This window comes from Phragmites australis, chromosome 1, assembly GCF_958298935.1.
Source record: "Phragmites australis chromosome 1, lpPhrAust1.1, whole genome shotgun sequence".
NCBI classification, from domain to species: Eukaryota; Viridiplantae; Streptophyta; class Magnoliopsida; order Poales; family Poaceae; genus Phragmites; species Phragmites australis.
The window spans coordinates 26,264,726-26,276,982 of NC_084921.1; positions in this window are offsets into that span (position 1 = coordinate 26,264,726).

Below are 12,257 nucleotides of genomic sequence, written 5' to 3' on the forward strand. Positions count from 1 at the left end.
AATTTGGGTCCACACATGGGAGATATCATTCTCTGAAGTGATAGCCGCAAAAAAAGGAAAACCCTAACAGACATGGAAATGGAAAATAAGTTGTATTTTGCTTCCTTCAATAGATTTCGTGTATAGATTAGTGGAGCACACCCAAGGCACATCTTGACTATAAATAGGACCCTAGAGTTGCCCTCAGTTGTATACAATCTCATAATTTTGAGTTGAGAGTCATAAACGGTGAAGTATCACTGCTAACTTGAAGCAATATAGTTTAATTGTCTAGTTTACGGTAGTTAGATAATTAGCCTAGCAAATTAGCATTCTAATTGGAGTGGCCCTCTAATTAGTCAAGGTTCTTATTAGACCAAAGTTCTGTAGCATAGACTTGATCATTGTTACGTACGTGCAACTGATGGTGAGATTGTATCATGGACTTAATGAAAATCGATCCTTCACTATTACAATATGTTAATTCTAGTTAATTTTTAAATGAGATGCCATAAAAACCGATTGTAAAAAACTTATCCCAGTCAATTTTCCACTCCATGAGCCTCCAGATTATCCTAGTCAGTTGAAAAGATATTATCCCAGTTGGTTGGTGTACACACCGATTGGGATAATATATGGTCATTATCCCAATCGGTTATTGCTATGCACCTGTGCGCCTATCGCATTTTGCCTTTTCTCCTAGAAACATTGAACAACATGCTCCTCCTGAGCCCCGACGACTGCCACCATGCTCCTCCTGTGGCTCCTAGCCACCTATCGGCTTTTTTTATATTAATTTTGGTGTGCATTGGTGTTGATCCCAATGATACTTGAGTTATTAGTGTTAGTTCTGCATGAATATACAATGATAAGGATATCACTGCAAGTTTTGGAACCGATAATGATAAACCCCGACTATCATTGTTGTTGTTTGTTCACTATCAATTCAATAACTAATAATGATAAGGGTTATTAACAAACAATGATTAGTAGTTGATCTCTCCAGTCATAAATACATGTCATTCGCTACTAAAAAACTATTTTTGAGACACCTACTGTTCATTTCTACAGGCGGTTCATAGGACAAACTGCCTGAGTACTCGGCTCGGGCCCCGTGAGGTTATGGACCGCTTGTGAAAACTTGTTTCCACAGGCAGTTCCTTATGTGAACCGCCTATGGAAATAGCTACGTTTCTAGAGACGGTTCACATATGAAACCGTCTGTGGAAATATCCGTTTTTACAAGCGGTTTCTTATGTGAACCGCCTGTAGAAATGAAGCTATTTCCACAGGCAGTTCACATAAGGAACCGCCTGTGGAAACAAGTTTTCATAAACAGTTCACATTAGGAACCACCTGTGGAAATATCCTATAAATAGTGCCTACCTGTGGGGAGCTCGATTCAGACTGAGCTCACTGTTGCTCGAACAGTGCAGCTCAAGTGGCGGACACGAATTTTGAAAACAAAGGGGGAAGGTTTTGCTTTTGAATTCCTTGGAGGAGACATCTAAGGTAAGAGTGTCTTATCACTAGGTAGCATCTTTTTGAAGTATAGATTTAGATTTATGGCTTATTTAGGGTTTGAAAATATTATAGAGTACTCATGGTTCTAGCCATTTAGATCCTTAAATTAGCTAAAATTTGTGAAAATGTTGATTCCATTGTGTAGATTCATATGATTCTAGCATTATATTTCAAAATTGTAGCTTCAATTTGATGTTTTTTAAGCCTCTAGGAGGTTTCATCATGAATGGAATTTTTTTTGGATCTAGATCTAGATGTAGAGGGAGATAAAGTAATGAATCCATATTGTTTTGAGCCATAAATTTACGCTAATGTAGATTCAATTACGTAGACTACTATAATCATAACATACCGAATTTTTTCTATATTTTTTTAAAATCTTTTATTAAAATTGATCTTATTATTAATTAATTAATTTATGTATCTAATTCTGTGGTTGAAGTTAAAGATGGGCAGAGCATGGATGTACTATGCGCCAAGACATGGAGAAAAATATATCAAATGACTTTCTGCTTTTATTGAAGCCGCTCATAAAGATGCTTTGACTAAGAAGACAAAGGAAATATATTGTCCATGTTCTGACTGCAAGAACCAAAAATTATGGGTCCAATCAAGCATAATCAAATCACACTTGATCTTGAGAGGTTTTATCGAGGATTACACATGTTGGTACAATCACGGCGAACAACGTACAAGCGAATCAAATGACGACATCACTGTTGATCAAGTGGATGGTGATGATGAGGGAGTTGAAGGCGACACTGATGTTATGGTGGATGATGATACCGATTTTGTTATGGAGGAAATGTTGTGCCATGCAGAACTGCATGTTTTAAGGGACACGTGAGGTTTAGATAATTTCAAGATGTTACAGAAGGCATCGAATGAACTTTTGTATGAGGAATCGAAGGGCTGTGATAAGGAGTTTACGGTGTTGCATTCGGTGCTTGAAATTCTAAGGTTGAAGGCCAGCAATGAATGGTCCGATAAGAGTTTCTCGGATCTGTTGAGCCTCTTGGCAAACGTGCTTCCAAAGCCTAACTCCTTGCCCACCACCACTTATCAGGCAAAGAAGCTTATATGTCCGTTGTCATTGGATGTGCAAAAAATACACATGTGTCCGAACCACTGTATCCTTTACCGTAAAGAGTACAAAGCCTTGGATAGATGCCCAGTGTGCAATGCGAGTTGGTACAAGAAGAATGATAATTGTGAGGACGAAGATGCTTCTGCCAACACAAAGAAGAAGAAGAAGAAGAAGATTACTACTGGTCGTGACGGAGAAGACACTTTTTCCAACATGGAGAAGAAGAGAAAAAGTTCTGCCATGGTGATGTGGTACCTGCTAGTGATCTCCCGCTTGCAGCGTTTGTACTCGAACCCTAGGGACTCTGAACTGATGCGTTGGCATTTCGATAAGCGCAAGAAGGATGGAACTAAGCTTCGACACCCCGCTGATGCTAGCCAATGGAGAAAGTTCGATGCCATGTATCCAAATTTTGTTGAAGAACCAAGGAATGTAAGGTTCGCGTTGAGTACCGATGGAATGAATCCTTTCGGTGACATGAGAACCTCACATAACACTTGGCCAGTGGTTCTAGTCATCTACAACCTTCCTCCATAGCTATGCATAAAGCGTAAGTACCTTATACTGTCCATTCTTATTCAAGGACCGAAACAACCTGGCAACGATATAGATGTGTTTCTGGAACCACAGATGAAAGATATGGTGAAACTGTGGAACAATGGGGTCCAGGTGTGGGATGAGTTCCGACGACAGTACTTCACACTGAAAGCCATGATTTTCGTTACCATCAGTGATTATCCCGCCCTTTTTTCCCAATCAGGACAAGTTAAAGGGAAGCAAGGATGTGTTGTGTACTTGCATGAAATCGCGTCTGTGTACCTTCCGTACTCACAGAAGGTAGTGTACACGTGACACCAATGGTTCTTACTTAGAACTCACAGATACCGTAAGATGAAGAAATATTTTGACAACACAAATGAGCAAGGTACTAGCCTAAACCCTCGCAGTGGGGCACTAGTGTTTGAAATGGTCAGGAGCATCAAGGTTGTTTTTGGGAAGCCGCCGAAGGGTAAAAAGAGGAAGAAAAGTGAGACATCGACTGGCATGCTGTGGAAGAAGATGCTGATTTTCTTTAAGTATTTGCCCTACTGCAAGGACTTAGATGTTCGCCACAACATCGATGTCATGCACGTTGAGAAGAATGTGTGTGATAGCATCCTTGGCCTCTTACTGGACATACCAGGCAAGACAAAGGATGGAATCAAGTCACGTAAGGACTTGGTGCATTTTGGAATCAGGTCAGAGCTACACCTTGAAGACAAATCAAATGGGAAACATTATCTCCCCCGACTAGCTACTCTCTGACACCTGAGGAGAAAAAGGCACTGTGCAAGTGCTTACATTGGGTGAGAGTCCCTACTAGTTACTCATCCAACATCAAGAAACTAGTCTTGATGAAAGATTTGAAGGTAATCGGCATGAAGTCTTACGATTGTCATGTGATGATGACACAGATACTCCCTATTGCAATCAGGGGTATCAAGCCAGGATACATAAATGTGATCATCACACGGTTGTGTCACTTCTTTAACGCAATTGCTCAGAAGGTGATCGATGATGAAAAACTAGGTGCTCTACATTGTTACTTGGTAGAGACTCTGTGCCAACTTGAGATGTGCCACCCTCCATCCTTTTTCGATGTCATGGTACACCTCTTGGTTCACATCGTGAATGAGATAATTACACTGGACCATGTATTCTTACATCAGATATATGTGTTTGAGCGGTACATGGGCATTCTAAAGGGCTATGTACGGAATCGTGCTCACTCAGAGGGTTCCATGATCGAGGGCTACAGTACCGAAGAAATCGTTGGGTGTTGCATCGATTACATAAAAGATGCTAAACCGATTGGTGTACCTGTATCTCGACATGAAGGGAGGTTGTCTGGGAGAGGGACCAAAGGAAAGAAAAGATTCATCGATTATGATTACAAAGTAGTGGAAGAAGCACATTTCACCATCTTGTAGCAGCTCCAGATAGTGGGGTCGTACATCAAGCAATACCTGAATGAGCTTTACACAGAAAATTAAGGCCGCTCATATGATTGGATCTTGAAAGAGTACAAGCGTCGCTTCACCACATAGTTCAAGAACCAAAACCTTCCAAATGATGAATTTGTAGATAAAAAAGTGTGAATATATTGGCTTGTGACCCATCAAAGGACAAGAAGAGCATGACCCGAAAAAGTGACGTTCGAATAGAAGCCTATGACACAACAAGGCAAAAGATCACCTACTATGGGTTCATAGATGAAATCTGGGAACTCAATTATGGAGTGAACCTACAGATCCTTGTCTTTCGGTGCAAATAGGTCAAACACCCAAATGGCGTGGCGGTGGACAACTACGGGTTTACAACTATCGACCTCAGCATTGTAGGCCACAAAAATGACCTGTGGGTACTCGCTAATCACGTTGCACATGTTTTCTATATAATCGACCCCGCGAATGAAAAGAAGCACGTAGTTGTTGCTAGAAAACAAAGAATTATCGTAGTTGAGAATATGGAGGATGAGGAAGAATACAATCAATTGGACGACAGGCTGCCTTTTAGAGATTCAGAAAAGATCAAACTTGTAGAAGCAACCCTCGATAGATCTGTGATGTCCTACATGTGCCTTAATGGTGTAGGGAAAACAGTTCAAGGCAAATAGTGTCGTGTTATGCAAATTGTATCGAGGACTTGTATGCATGATGTAAGAATATGATTTAATTTATATCGAGGGTATGTATGGAGTAATAATATTTTAATTTATAAGCTTTAATTTAAGAAGCTTAATATGTAATAGAAGAATATTTAAAAATAATAATCAGGGCCGGTTTTAGGGAAAAAATAAGCACTGATACGTTTTCACAGGTGGTTAATCTAAGAAACAGCATGTGGAAATACTTTTCTGCAGGCGGTTTACCTATGAAACCGCCTGTGAAAATTATTTCCAAAAGCGGTTCCTTAGATAAACCGCCTGTGGAAATAATTTCTCTATATATATCCACGTGAGGCTCCGAAAACCCTAACCAATTGAAAAAATTTACTCGCGTTGTTAGACTGCGCCCTCTCCCTTTCCGCCGCGCCCTCTCTCTCCGTCTGCCGCCCGTCGCCCGCTCTCCCTCCCCCACAAGGAGGGCCACCCCACGACGCTGCCGCCCCCGACGAGGTGGGGCCACCCCACGCCCCGTCCCCCACGGAGGAGGATCGCACCGAGCAGTACCACTCCGAAGAGGAGCCGCCGCCACCAAGGATGAGCCGCCGAGCCACCGCTGCCGCCGAGGAGTCTGAGGCACCACTGCCCGAGCCACTGAGGAGGAGCCGCAAAGGAGGACCACGCTGACGTCGCCGGAGTGGTGAGTAGAACCCATATTTTTTTGAAGATTAAACAACCATAAACACTTGCCTGATAGCACAAGTGTTTCGATCTCTGAAACTGAAACCCAAATAAAACGCTGAGTTCTAACAGCAAAAAGCAAGTGCGTTAGGAAAAGGAAATAGTAGCTAGCAAGAACATAAGGAGATTATTGCTGTTGTTAGACATCTTTTGGTTGACATGGTGGAAGCTGTGAAACCGAAAACATTTCCTCATGGAAACATGCCTTTTCGTAAAAGATATGGCACCCTTTAGATATGGTATATTCTGAATATTGAGACTCAAGGAACTATAGCACATTCTGAATATTGAAAAAAAAAATGTGTGTGTGTATGTGTATACAACTAACAATTTCTAACAGTTTTGAAAAAAAAAACCTTTTCTTAAGCAGTAGGCCTCCGAGCATTCTTGTTAGTGGAAGAAGCTAGATCAGTAGACTCAACAGTTACGGTCTTTCCAAGCTCATGGGAAGAATAACCTTTCTTGTGTTCCACTGTGGAGACATGTCCCTCTTCCCATCCATTTCAGCTGCATCACTGTCGCCAATCGCCACCGTTTTCTCCTCCAAATTGCCATTTTCACAACTCCTAGCACTGCACCTTTTCACACTGGCATCATCCTTCACCTATGTCTTTGCTCTATCTTTTTTGCACGTATCCCCTAATGGCGATCTCATTTCCACCTGAAGAGAATGGTTTACGTAAATGCAAACCTCATCACTCAACACATAAGATTGCTTTACATGACTAATCTTCACTTCGAAAAGCCACATTTTACCCCTTATCTTTGAACACAACCACCACATAAAGTTTGTATATTTTACTTTTTTTTTTACGAAACTTGTTTACTTTTACTCAATATTCAGAATGTGCTATAGTTCCTCGTGGAAACATCCTTTGCAATTTACCAAGACTCCAATTGAAAATGTGGTATATTCTGGGAGTCCTTTTAAGAGAACCATTTTTAGATATTTTACTTTTTAGTTAGCTGTTTTTCAAAATGCGTGTGTTCAAAACTATGTATTGTTGCTTCCAAATAAAAAAAGCAGGGGGGAAATTCCACATAGAAAAATGAAGAATCAACCACATGAACTAAAATTGATCGATTATATTAGTACAGTTAGATAAAAAGGAATCTACTCCGGAACGATATTTAAAAATCGATTGGTCGATTATATTGGTGCTGCTAATAATCGAAAGCAAGTGATGAGTGGCGTGAGAAAGCCTGGATAGTTGATGAAGGCGACTGTATCCCGTACTTACTACGAATTAAACCTTATGTTTGTTTTATATATGACTTATTAAGGTTAAATTTTATTTTAGTGGTAGACGATGTATTCATCGATAGTGAGGTGATTACGATGATTTCATTAATCATAAGCTTCGTATTTTCTGACTTTAGTTGGTGTTATGTAGGTATGTAATTGTGGTGGTGCGAATATGCGCGTTTATGTGTGTTGTATTGGAGTTTTAAAAAAGTGATGAGTGGCTTGCTTCTGCAAGCATGCACGGGGCATCATCACTAGACTGATAAGTGATAATGTCAGGGCCTAGCGTTTGACGATCGTGAGATGATTAGTTGATATCATCTGTTAATTATGCGCATTGTTTAGTGATACTCATGGATCATGCGCGATGTGGCTGCACCGCGAGATCCAGACAATAGCGGTACAACTGCACAGCTGGATCTTTCGGTTCTGGAGAAAAATGGTGAGACAGGAAGCTCCCAAGAAGCTTCCATCATACTACTTGCATTTTAGCACTTCTTTTTCTTCTTTTAAAAAAGTGAACAGGAATGATTGTTGCATTTTAGAGAGAAACAAATTAAAGACAGTTGATACGTTACGAAAAGCCTGGCATATATGCATATCCATTTCAAGAGAGAAATGCAGAAACAAAACATAATTTGTTGCGCCATTTCGGACCACAAGCACGCATGATTTTTACCCGTGTTTTCTCTTTCGTTTTGTACTACGCAATTTTAATAGGAATAGATATGGTTAGGAACAGTTGGTACGGATTTATCTCTCAACTTCTGTATACTTCTTGGTTTCTCTATGACATGTCAATATAAAAATATACTTCTTGCTACTAGAAGAGATGAATGAGTTCTGGTGGGCAACATTGCAGAGAACCATCCGGTTTCCCTCGGGAACAGAGGAAGCCGCCAAACAGAATGCATTGAAAACTATAGGAAAGAGCTTCTGGGGCTGGAAGAGTGAGCTGAATAGGGACTTCGTGAAGAAGAACTTTGTACCCTTTAATAAATACAGAAAGATTACGTCAGACCAATGAGCAGAGTTTGTTAGGCAGAAGATCACACATGAGGCCATCAAACTGGGTGAATCTTTTAAGCACCTTGCTAAGAAGAACAAGTAGCAACATCACCTGGGCTTGTTCGGGTACACCCCCAAAATTTCTGAATGGAGGAGACAAGAAGAAGAGGCTACCTGGGCTGGAAAACCCAACCCTTTGAAAAATTGTGACGAGCGAAGCAGGAACTGGATCTACGCTTGGTCAGAACGAACCGAATCGGGGGACTTAGCCTTCAAAAGCCCTGAGACCATGGAAGTCACCCAGACCATTCAAGAGATTGCTAATGAAGGTCTCTAGAACCCGACAAGGAGAATGACCTGCTTACCAAGGCCCTGAGGAACAAGAAACACCCGGGTTGCACTCGAGGCATCGGATCAAAAGTGGGCTGGAAGCATGGGTTCTCAGACGTCGTGGGCTAGTACAAGACCCATAAAAGATATAAGAAGACCCTAGAGGAAGAGATACAAGAATAGGTTAAGGTCCAATTTATGAAAATGTGGAATGAAAAAAAGAAGGAAAGGGCAGCATTATTGATGATAGAGCAACCAACCAGCCCAGGCTTTCGGAGCAGCGTTGGGTCTATGCAGGCCGATAACCTGAGATATCCTGTGGATGATATCACAGAGGCTACCCCTTGCATACTACATGTTCCGGTCAGCAAGAAAGACTTCACTATCGAGGCTGTCATGGACCAGGCCATTCCAGACCATGCGTTTCACAATCAAGACATTCCGATCGGTTACGCCAAGGTACAAGTGGACTCGGTACAACTACTTTTCATGAAGTACAAGCTAGACATCAGCACACCTGAGGGTATCGAGATTCTCGATGAGGCTGTTGGCAACTTCATTTTGTGGCCTAGACGAGATATCATCTTCAGCCGTCGGAAGTCACAATCAACAGCATCACGGCCGCCCCCGTGCCCAACATCTCTGCCTCGGGCACCTCTACCCCAGAGCTAAGCCTCTCCACCTTAGGCACCTTTGCCCCAGCCCCCATTATCTCCGCCTCAGGCATCTTCGCATCCTGCTTTACCTTTGTGAGATCCCAGAAAAATTAAGAGGATGGAAAATGTCGCGAGTTACTGTAGCACGGAGGCTACTGTAGCTGCGCGATGTCGAGGGTGGCAGCTGGGCTTGCTGGGAGCAGCCGGCTGGGCCTTTGTGTGGTCGGTGGGCCTTGTGGGGGGGGGGGTGCTGGGCCAAGAGATGGCAGCTGGGCTGTGCTTGTGGCAGCTAGGCTGTGCAAGCAAGCCGGTTGGGCATTTGTGGTCCAGTGGGAGATCGTGTGTGCGGCAGAGAAAAGGAAATGGCTCGGGTACTGTAGCAATTCGGGAATAATCCCATACCGTGAGTTGAAATAGGTTTGAACCAAGTTAAATACTTGGCTTGGAAAACATATTTACCACGGGTTGCAACCATTTTGTGCGAAGCGAGGACGAAAGCACAAGTGGGTAGTATGTAGGTGTGGTCCACCTAACGTGTGAGTGGGCCTAAGCCGTTTTCTGACTCGGGACGTTACAACCTTACGTGACTCCGGCACCTCTACCTCCCACGTCTGTACCTTCAGAACCTTCACCTGAGCATCGAAGAGTCCCTATCATAGTTACCCCATATAAAAAGACTCTAACATCTCCGGTGAAGAGGTGGCTTCTGTCCTCCAAAGCAAAGGGATCATCTGCTCTGGAATCTCCAGTGAAGGGCAATCTCGCGAAAGAGACCGGCAAAACATTAAGTACCCGTCAGTGGGATTTCTTGTCTACATTGGATGTTCCTGAGCAATATGAGAATGGCAAGCCATTTATGCCATTGTTTCAACTCCAAAAAGATTCATGGAAGATGAGGATATTCCACGAATGATACATAAGGGCATGTCGCGTGGGGTTCTCCATAATCACTGCTTTTGTCCCCGCTAACGTTTTTCTAAGCAGAGACTCCTATCTCATGCTGGATTTGAAGGACATACATGCTTTGTTCTGCCACGAGAAACTAGATATCAATCTCATAAGTGTGTGGTGCCTATAAGTGTATACAATCTATCACTATGTTTATATATCTACCAATATATGCTATGGAAGCTAATGACTAGTGACTTGTTATGTAGAATGTAATTTAACGATGCGGAAAAGTTGAATGTACCGGTCGGATTCCTTGATCCGCAACGAATTTCCCAGCCCAACTTGATCGTAAAGTTGAGGACAGATGACCCCCGAATTAAGGGAAAGAGTAACAAGGAGAAAGCAAGGGTCATAAGAGAAATGATTAAATCATGCAGGCTTGACATGTCAACCTACGTAGGAAGGGCTATGCTAGAAATGCAAGACAAGGACAACATCATGGCTCCCTACAATTTTAAGTAAGTGTAATACGTCTAGAACCTAACATAAGTATTCAATTTAATTGGTCGATCAAGAACCTAACATAGCGATCACTTTATTTGTATAATACTGATGCCGAAGTCGAGCAGACTCGTTAGTCCTTGACTCAGCCGATCTCCCCCAAAAATCGTACCAAGATCTCATCGACGTTATACAGAGATAAAGAAAATCACCATACAAAAAATATTTATAAATTATTTATGAATTGATAATTACTTATTGGCATTTGAATAGGGCCTACAAGTGGTACGTAATAAAAGATGGGATACATGATGCGGCCAAGTCGGATGCGATGGCGGTTCGTACATATTTTCTGGTAATTACACACCTCTAATGCTTGTATCTCACTATTCATGACGAAGAATTTTATTGAACTAACGAATACGTTGCGTTTTTATTTGAAGTGCCAAAAGTAAGGTTTTGACACTGTTCTTTGTGGATATTATGTTTGCCAGTTTCTTAGGATAAACGGGAGGTACACAACGAACTCCGAGGACGTAAGTTATCATTGCGCTTGCACATTCTTATTTGATTTTGTTTCCGTTTTCAGTAGTGTTTTAGCTCTTTAAGTTGTGTTTTCATTTCAGGCACGGATGATCGAACCTACCCACACCTCTCTCAAAGAAGAAGATATCCAAAACGTCCAACATGATATGTGTCGGTTCATTATACACGAAGTCATCCACAAGAGTAGCAGATTCTTCAATCTCGGAGGCGAATTGGCTAGCCATCCGAGGCTTTGTGAGTGGGAGATGAAAGAATACTTCTGTTGAATATTTGGCATGTGATGTAAATTGATTTGTGATGTAAAAATATTGTACTTGTGAATAATTTTGTATTTGTGTTAACTATTAGACTTGTGGTGATTCAAATGCTGTTGAAATCTGTGATGTTGGAATCCGTCTTGAAAATGTGTTGAAATCTAGAGAGAATAAAATGTATGCTCTTTATTATTTTTTAACAAAATACATACCATAGGCGGGTCCTTATGTCGCCCGCATGTGGAAATCTACATATCTACAGGCGGTTGCAAAAGAGACCATCTGTGAAATACTATTATCACATACGGTTCACTTAAGAAACCACATGTGATAATCAATTTACATAGGCGGTTACTTAAGAGAACCGCCTGTGGAAATAGCTTGTGTAAATCGATTATCATATGCGGTTTATTAAGTGAACCGCCTGTGATAATAGTTTTCCACAGGCGATCTCTTTTGCGCTTTTATTTTCACAAGCCTTCGATCATAAATGGGTTGGCTAAACGCCTGTGCAAATAGGTTATGACCCGTCTCTAAAAATAGTTTTTTAGTAGTGATTTTGAATAAGACACGGTCTCTAATGCATAGCTTTAACCATTATTTTCTATTAGAATATATTTATAAAATCCATTAAATTTGTAATATTGTGAAAAAAATCAAAACAAATATACATATACGATTTTAAGGTTTCTAAACTAAATATTTTAAAAGCTATTATTAATTAAAATTTTCAAAATTTGATCAATTTTTTTTAAAACAATATGTATTTATGACGTATGTGTCAATCATCAATAAATTATTCTTCAATTTCCGTCTAAGCATGCATCGCTAGCTGTCAGAAGGGGAATTA